This window comes from Felis catus, chromosome C1, assembly GCF_018350175.1.
Source record: "Felis catus isolate Fca126 chromosome C1, F.catus_Fca126_mat1.0, whole genome shotgun sequence".
Taxonomy (NCBI): Eukaryota; Metazoa; Chordata; class Mammalia; order Carnivora; family Felidae; genus Felis; species Felis catus.
The window spans coordinates 107,415,342-107,423,473 of NC_058375.1; the positions used below are offsets into that span (position 1 = coordinate 107,415,342).

The 8,132-nt window shown below is 46.3% G+C and overlaps 1 long non-coding RNA gene across 1 annotated transcript; it reads right to left on the minus strand.

Moving 5' to 3' along the window:
* Positions 1-1,372: 1,372 nt before the first annotated feature.
* On the minus strand, positions 1,373-7,657 carry LOC109497148. The gene is made up of 2 exons (XR_002744733.2): positions 7,427-7,657; positions 1,373-2,669 (listed from the first exon to the last, which is right to left on the minus strand). It is a non-coding gene; the product is annotated as an uncharacterized LOC109497148 (long non-coding RNA).
* Between the last annotated feature and the right edge of the window lie 475 nt (positions 7,658-8,132).

Here is an 8,132-nt window from a genome sequence, read left to right on the forward strand (position 1 = left end):
ATCACCAGAGGTGGGAAATTTAGGGCAGAGGAGGCTGTATAACAACCCTTGTTACTTTTTTACTAATCTATCACCCCGGCCCAAAATCTGTTTAGAGTCCCTTATGAATTGAAGCTCCCAACATTGAGTTTTCTTTGTCCTGTCAATGCCTCACAGATTTATTGTCTCTTTGTCTAAAAGGTATAAAAACTGCCTGCATCAGTCATTTGCTTGGGTCTCAATTTCCTTCCTGGGCCTCTGTGCTCCTGTAAGAAAACTGTGGCTTCTTTTTTCCCCCTAATTATTTGACTCTTCTCAATTTAATTCCCAGTCCAGCTGCAAGACCTTGAGGGTTTGATACACATGTACATTGTGAAAGGATTCTCCCAATCAAGTTAATTAACACATCTCTCCCCTCACATATTTAATTTTTGCTTACTCTCTTATCAAATTCCAATGATACAATATAGTGTTTCAGCTGGAGTCACCATGTTACACACTAGATCCTTAGGCTTTACTCAACCTTATAACTGAAATGTTGGACGCTTTTACCAGACTCTCTTTTACCAGCGTCTCTTTTACCAGACGCTTTTACCTATTCCCCCACTCCCCAGGCCCTTGCAACCACTCTTCTACTTTCTGTTACCATGGGTATAAAAAAGTCTTTTTTTTTTTAAATCCACATATCATGCAGTATTTATCTTTCTCTATTAGCTTACTTCGCTTAGCATTGAAGCAAAAATAAGTCTCATCCATGTTGTCACAGAGGGCAGGATTTCCTCCTCTTTAAAGCTTGAATAGTATTGGATTACATATACATTTTCTTTACCCAGTCCCCTGCCATAGTCAGCTTGTTTCTGTACCTCGGCTCTCGTGAATAATGAATGCTACAAGGAACATAGGAGAACACCTATCTCTTAGAAATAATGGGCTTATTTCCTTTGGATAGATAGATGTCCATGGGTACACATATACCAAAATAAATAGATGTACTAATGTTTCCCAAGTGATAAGATGATAAACAATTTCTAAATATTAAACATTGCATCATTTCGACCACTATGTAATTTTTCTTACAATTTGGTAGATTTCTAAAACTCCGTGAAAGAAAGGTGTTTGGGTTGTTTGGTTTCGTTTTTTTTTCCCGATTTGAGGGACGACAAAGCTCAATCTCAGAGGGACTAAGTAACACAGCAGAATAGATTCCAACAGCAGAAAGCGTCTTGGCATGCCAACCCCACGTAAGACAATTCACACTCAATCCAGCTCACCTTGAGGATGAAATTTTGAATTTAAAGAGCACTTGAGAGTGGGAGAAGGGGAGAGGAGGAGACTAACTGTATTGTGATTGGATATAACCGACAAAGAGACTACAAAGAAGCAGAAGCGAGGATCTGTGTCCCACAGAAATGTGCTTTATTAATGAAGCATGGCAGCCTGGGGATGGGAGTAGGGCCCAGGGTGTGCACAGCACAGGGAGACAAGACACCCGTGGCCACAGGACAGAGCTGAGCTAGATCCCGCTGCTCTGGGTTTCCGGGCTCTAAGAAGCCAGCGCACTAGGGATGCTAAGTGCTCGCCGCCTCCAGGAAAGAGAAGCCGACTCCAAAAAGCACGAGAAAAGCTGCAGTCATCCAGCCTCTCTCATGCCCCGTGTCCTCCCAGGCAGAGAAAGCTGAAGCTGAAGGAAAAGCCGGTTGTTCCCCCAGGGGCATTTGGAGAAGAGAAGACAGCGCTGAGTCCGAGGAAGGCTCCCCAAAGAACCCAGGCGCCGCGACCCAGGTGGGCAACCGAGCTGGCAGGGTTGAGGTGGCCACACGGCAGGACACTGCTGCATGGCTGAGGGGAGCACTTGGTTGGTGGGCACGTTGGTGGTGGGTAACCCTACAGGACCTTCTGCGGTGTAACCTGGAAGCGGCCCTTCCTGGGACGGCAGGGAACGACCTAAGGGACAGGCAGGCCACTCCGGTTGGTAGGTGGCCCTTAGAACAAGTAAAAGGGACTTGCATAAGAGGCTTGTGTGCAGCCGCAGCAAGAGGGATGGATGGTCCCCGCCCCTGAAAGTTCACCTGCAGGGAGGCCTTGACCGGCTTCAGGGCGGGTGTTCTCAACACCGCATGGCATCTCAAGGCTGAGTCCTCGGAGCAGCCTTTGGGGGCAGGAAAGGAAGGCAGGACCCGGTTCCTGGGACAGGGGATGGGGTGAGGAGCCGCCGGAAGCCCGGGTCAAGCGGCAGTCACGGCTTTTTGCTGATGTTCCCCAACTGGCACAGCGCAGGACACTTTGGTGGTGGGTGTGGCCTAGGGCGCTGTGCTAATAGACGTGGTCCTAGGCGCTTCACTGGTGAGCAAGGCTCAGGGCAGTCAGGTGGACTCACGGCCGGTGGCTGGCAGGGCTGTTTGCTTTGCTGCCGCTAGTAGGACTTCTTTCCTAGGTGCCCAGGAACCTGAAGGCACCGTGTGACAACGTTTACGTGGGATTCCTTTGCTTGCATAATAATCCACGGTGCTAATGCGCTTCAACACGATCTCTCCCTCACCAAGCACCTGCTCTGAACTCCTGCCACCGAATCGGTCCTTCTCTCTACTTCCCCGCTCTTCCCCTTATCCTGGTATTGGCACCTCCGTGGGCTTCTCTGCCCAGGTCGATCATTTCACATGCCTCTTTCCAGAGAGAGAAGTGCCTCTGTCCTTTAGCATAAAAAAAAAAAAAAAAAAAAAAAAAAAGGAGTGAATGGACACACTGCCACGTTGAGAAGGAAAGACCAAGTTGCTGCAATCCTGGCTAAGCCCACACAAGCAATTCCTAAACAGGCTCATCATCATAAGGAACAAAATGATGGTATACCTGCCTGTGGTTCAGAGGGATAATTGCCAGGCTGGGATTCTGCCTTCAAGAGGCCTACACATATATCCAGAACCCTTGCAACTGCAGCGGGAGATTCTCCTGTTAGCATAGACACAGCCAGCAGAGAATTCCCCTTCCTCAATTTCTCTCAATTCAACATTGCCCCGTAGGTGTTTTCCACATACATTTGAATGTAGTCCCCCAAAATGCTAAAATAAGAATGCCATTAACAGCACCTCCATGCTGGCAACTTCTGCCCCACGTTGAAGTAAAGAAATCAAGCATATATCAGTGGGTAACAACAGTTGTTTGTTTGTTTTCCCACTGTAATCCTCCAAAACAGGCACGACCTTCAGGAAATCAGACTCACCTGATATGCGACATAGGTCAAATATCCTAAGAAATTTAAAAAAAAAAAAAAAAAAAAAAAAAAGGACGGCGGTGGAATGGCAGGGTACCCTTTATGGGACCTTGTTGTCCCTTCAACAAAGGCAGAGCATCACAAGACTGGCCTGTACCGGGCAGTCATTTCCCAACCACAGTGAACTTCTCCTGTAATTCCCACAGTGGTTTGTCCTACACGCTCTTTACGACTCACTTGTAGATGTACCCCATCTGAGAGTTTCAGTTCACGGTAGCCGCTGAAAAATGTGGGCAAGTCGCTAACTGGTCCAAAAGATTTTTCCTCCTGGCTGAGGATAGTATCACCTCATCTTTATCCCCTTCCTTAGAGCCTTCCGTATTACAGAACTGGTTGGCCCCCTTTGTCATTCAGTTTTGTGTAGAGCCAATAGAAAATTTGCCTCTTAGAGCCTAGCAAACTGGTCATATCTCCATGCTCATTCTCAGACATACTCAAACATACTTCCTGCCTTAGTCATCGAAGGTTGCTGTGACAAAAATACCATAGACAGAGTGGCTTGAACAGCAAATGTTTAGTTCTCACAGTTCTGGAGGTGGGGACGTCCAAGATCCAGGTGCCGGCAGAGTTGGTGTCTGGTGGGAGCCCACTTCCTAGTGCCACTAGACTGCTGTCTTCTCTCTGTGTCCTCCCATGATGGAAGGGGTGAGGGGACTCTCCAGGGTCTGTTGTACAAGGGCACTGATCTCATTCATGACCTAATCACTCACCTAAGGCCCCCTTCCTAATACCATCACATCGAGGGTTTGGATTCCAATATCTGAATTTGGGGTGTGTGTGTGTGTGTGGGGGGAGACACAAACATCTAATCTGTAGCACTTCCCCTCAGTGCAGACCCCACAGGCTTTTGAAAGATAATTAGGTAGTAATACAAATAAATCCATGCCCATAAGTGCAATAACGTAAATGAATGGACCAGTTCACCGAATGAAATAAATCATCTAACCTGAGTTACACTATGTCAACCAAAGAAATTGAATATGTAGCTAAAACAGCTAAAACCCTTGCAACAATGGCAGTCCAGGCACAGACAGGTTCATTGGCAGATTTTACCACACATTTAGAAAAATAAATCAATTCTACACAACATCTTTGGAAGAAAAGAAAAGGAGAGCATACCCTCCAACTCATTCTTACAAAGCCAGTACTGTCCTCATAACAAAAACAAAGACATTACAGGGAAAAACTGGCCAATATCTCTCCTGAACAAAGATGCAAAATTTCTCAACAAATATTAGCAAGTGAAAATCACCGATGTGCAAAAGTGTAATACAGCATGCCTCAGTGGGATCCATCCCGGTGGCCAAAGGCTGGCTTGACATTTACAAACCAATCCATGGAGCTCATCATAGGAGTAAACTAAAGAACAAAAACACAAAATCACCACGATATAAGGAGAAAGAGACATCTGGTGAAAGTCAACGTCCATTTGTAAATTAAAAAGCATTCTCAACAAACTAGGAATCAAAGGTAACTTTCTCAACCTGATAAAAGTCATCTTTGAAATACAGCTAACATCATGTTTTAAAGGTGAAAATCGGACTGCTTCCCCCCCTGGGATCAGGAACAAGGCAAAGTTTTCCTCTTTGGCCACTTGTATTAACATCCTACTGGAAGTCCCAGGCAGTGCGATAAAGCAGAAAATAAAGAAAAGGAATAGGAGGGAATAAACAGGAGAGATGGGGGAGTGGGATCTCCCAAAGACTACAATGTACCCACAAAGCTGTTCTCACACCCTCCAGTAGCTCTCAGGAGGGCTTTGATCAACTCTGCACCTAGGTGAAGGAGTGTTGTTAAAACAATCTGAGTAACCATGGTCAATGCTAGAAAGCAAATGCATCAGTTGGAAATAAGTAGGAATGTTAATTGTTACATCCTTTCCCTTTAATTGTATAATTTTCCCACATGTTTTCCAGGAGAAGTTTTCATTTATACTTATCGACACACATTGGGGTGCCTGGGTGACGGCTCAGTAGGTTAAGCCTCTGACTCTTGGTTTCCACTCAGGTCATGATCTCATGATCTGAGAGACTGAGCCCTGCATCTGGCTCTGTGCTGACAGGGCAGAGCCTGCTTGGGATTCTCTCTCTCCCTTCCCCACTGGCTTTCTCTCTGTCTCAAAATATACAAATAAACATTAAAAAATTAACAAAAGAACAAAAACACTGGAAAGTCAGACAACTCAAGGTACTGATTTCAGGGGAGAACCCAAAGAAATACAGATTTCAACCTTGTGTGGACTCTCAAAAACAAATCAAGTGAGCAAACAAAGCAAAAAACAGACCCCAAAAGACAGACAACTGGTGGTTGCCAGAGGGGAGGGCACTAGGGGGAAGGGAAAAGTGGGTGAGGGGAGCAGGGTGGTCCCGTTCTTCCAGTTCCGGAATGAGTAAGTCACAGGGAGGAAAAGCACAGCCAAGGGAGTCTAGTGGATGGCACTGCAGTGGGGCTGGACGCGTGGTGACAGACCACAACCACACTGGTGGCTAGCCACTGCAGTGGGGCCACATGCGTGGTGACAGACCACAACCACACTTGTGAGCTGAGCATAACAGGTAGAGGAGTTGTTGAGTCTCCGGTATCAATGCAAATTGAACAAACCTTTTAGAATCTGCTCAAGTAAGAAAGAGTTTTATTTGAGCCCGAGTTTGTACAGCTGCCCAGGAAACACGACCTTCATAGGGAAGAAAGTGATTTGAGGAACGAACACTTTTGCAGGGTTATATACTTTCTTACATCTTGTAAAAGGGGAAAAGATATAGATTAGCACATGGGCAGGAATCCCGAGTTCCCCAGGAAACAGGGGCATTGATTCATATCTCAAGGACAAGATGGTTTACCCTGAGGCTATGCATGCACCAAGCCCGTGCACAAAGCCAGCCTAGTGGTCTTAAGTCAGGATTGCGGTTTGAACAGAGTTTATACACAGTCCTGTGGACTTGGAAGGAAATCCCTTCTCTCATCACTATGTTGTATACCTGAAAACCTATGCAACATTGTGTGTCAACTATACTTCAAATTAAAAAAATAAAATCAAGGTTTTTTTTTTTTTGCACCTGATTGTGAGATTCAGAAGAGTACGTTGGAAAAAATGAGGCGAGAGGATCTCTGTACTTACAGGAACCCTTCCATCTTCCCCCACTGCTTCTCTGACTTGAAAAAGAATCTGTGGGGGACCCCACGGCAGCAGAGCTCAGAACAGCAGTGTCGAGGTGGCAGAGCGTGGGCAACCCACGGTATGGATGTTGAGAGCAGGTCCCGGGGGGCATGGCAGTGAGGGGTTAGGGGTAGAAATGTGAGAAACCCTGTTCCCTATGTTAACACTGACCCCCTATCGTCCTCACTCAGGTCATAGGCTGATGCTGCCGGGTAGACTGGGGAGACTTCCAGGCCCTGGGGCCTGTCCCTGGGTATGTCACCGGAGGGTCTTAGTCTCATCCCTGAAAAGAATTCACAGTGGTTGAGCTGAGCGGTGCAAGTGAAGAGCTTCTGGGAGAGAAGGTGCACTCCAGAGACGGGAGAGTGGGCAGGTCAAGGGAGACCTGTGCACCCCAGAGTTTGACAGTAGTTAACTAGGGGATGGGCTGTTCACTACCTGGGGGGGAGATTTGGGGGAGGGGGGCAAGTTTTCAAGCCTTTCCTCCCTTATATCAGGGTCTCTGGCCTCCTTTGTCGCAGGCCTGTCTGATTTGATCCGGTTTCTGGTGTCCTTGTATGTGGGGTGCTGCCAGGACAGGCTGCTGAGGTTCCTGATAACAGGCTCTGACTCCCCCTTTGCTGGACGCCATGCATCCTGGTAAAGCCTAACTAGGTGCTTGCTCTAACACTGACACTGATTATAAAATGGGAACTGCTCCTGGTTGAAAGTCCCGTGTGCAGGAACTATGCTGGACACATGACACACATTATCCCATTTGATGTGGTGATTAAAAGAAAGTTAGATGTGAGCCTCAACAATACAAAGTATCTATCAGCATCCGGTGGTGGTCTCATCTACCTTCAAAACCCCACAACTTGGAGCATTTCACGTAGACTCATGTACCTCTACACTCCAGCATCCCCTGGGCATATGGTCCTCAGCAGGAACAGCTCTGTGAGCCACGAGAAACCATAGATTTAATATTGAAGATGAACTGGTTAAATTTCCTTTCAAGGTGGGACAATTGACAAACGTCTTACCTGTTAGCAGTTAGAAAGAAGCTTCCATGTTCGCCAATGAACTTTAAAACTTAACTCTTTGATATTTAAATCTTTTTATCCAAACCTTTTAATAACCAAATATTGGGATGCCTCGGTGGCTCAGTCGGTGAAGCGTCCAACTCTTGATATCAGCTCAGGCCATGATCTCATGGTCATGAGATCAAGCCCCGCTCAGGCTCCGTGGTGAGCATGGAGCCTGCTTGGGGTTCTCTCTCTCTCTCTCTCTCTCTCTCTCTCTCTCTCTCTCTGAAACTAAATAATAAACTTTATGAATAAACTTTATAAACAAACCAACAAATAAATAACCCAATACCTTTTCAAGGCAAAATGTTGCAAGCATAATTTATTCTCTTAGGATATGCTACGTAAGCAAGCTTATGTAGCGCAAGCAATGGTATATGATAGAGGAGAATTTTGTAGGCATAAAATTTAGTGCATACTATTCCCATAATACTTGAACAAAGTCCCAAACGTTTACCGAGTTCAACAAGCCCCTGCGTGATCTGGCCTGTGACTCTCTCACTATCTTCATTTCCTCCATGCTCCCTCCCACTCGTTCTAATGCAGCCACTGGCCACGTTGATGTCCTATGACCACACACCTTCCTTACTCTTCCCTCTGCTTGGATGGACCTACTCCTCCTATTCCCATGGCTCACTTATTTCACTCAGGGCTCTGAGACTAG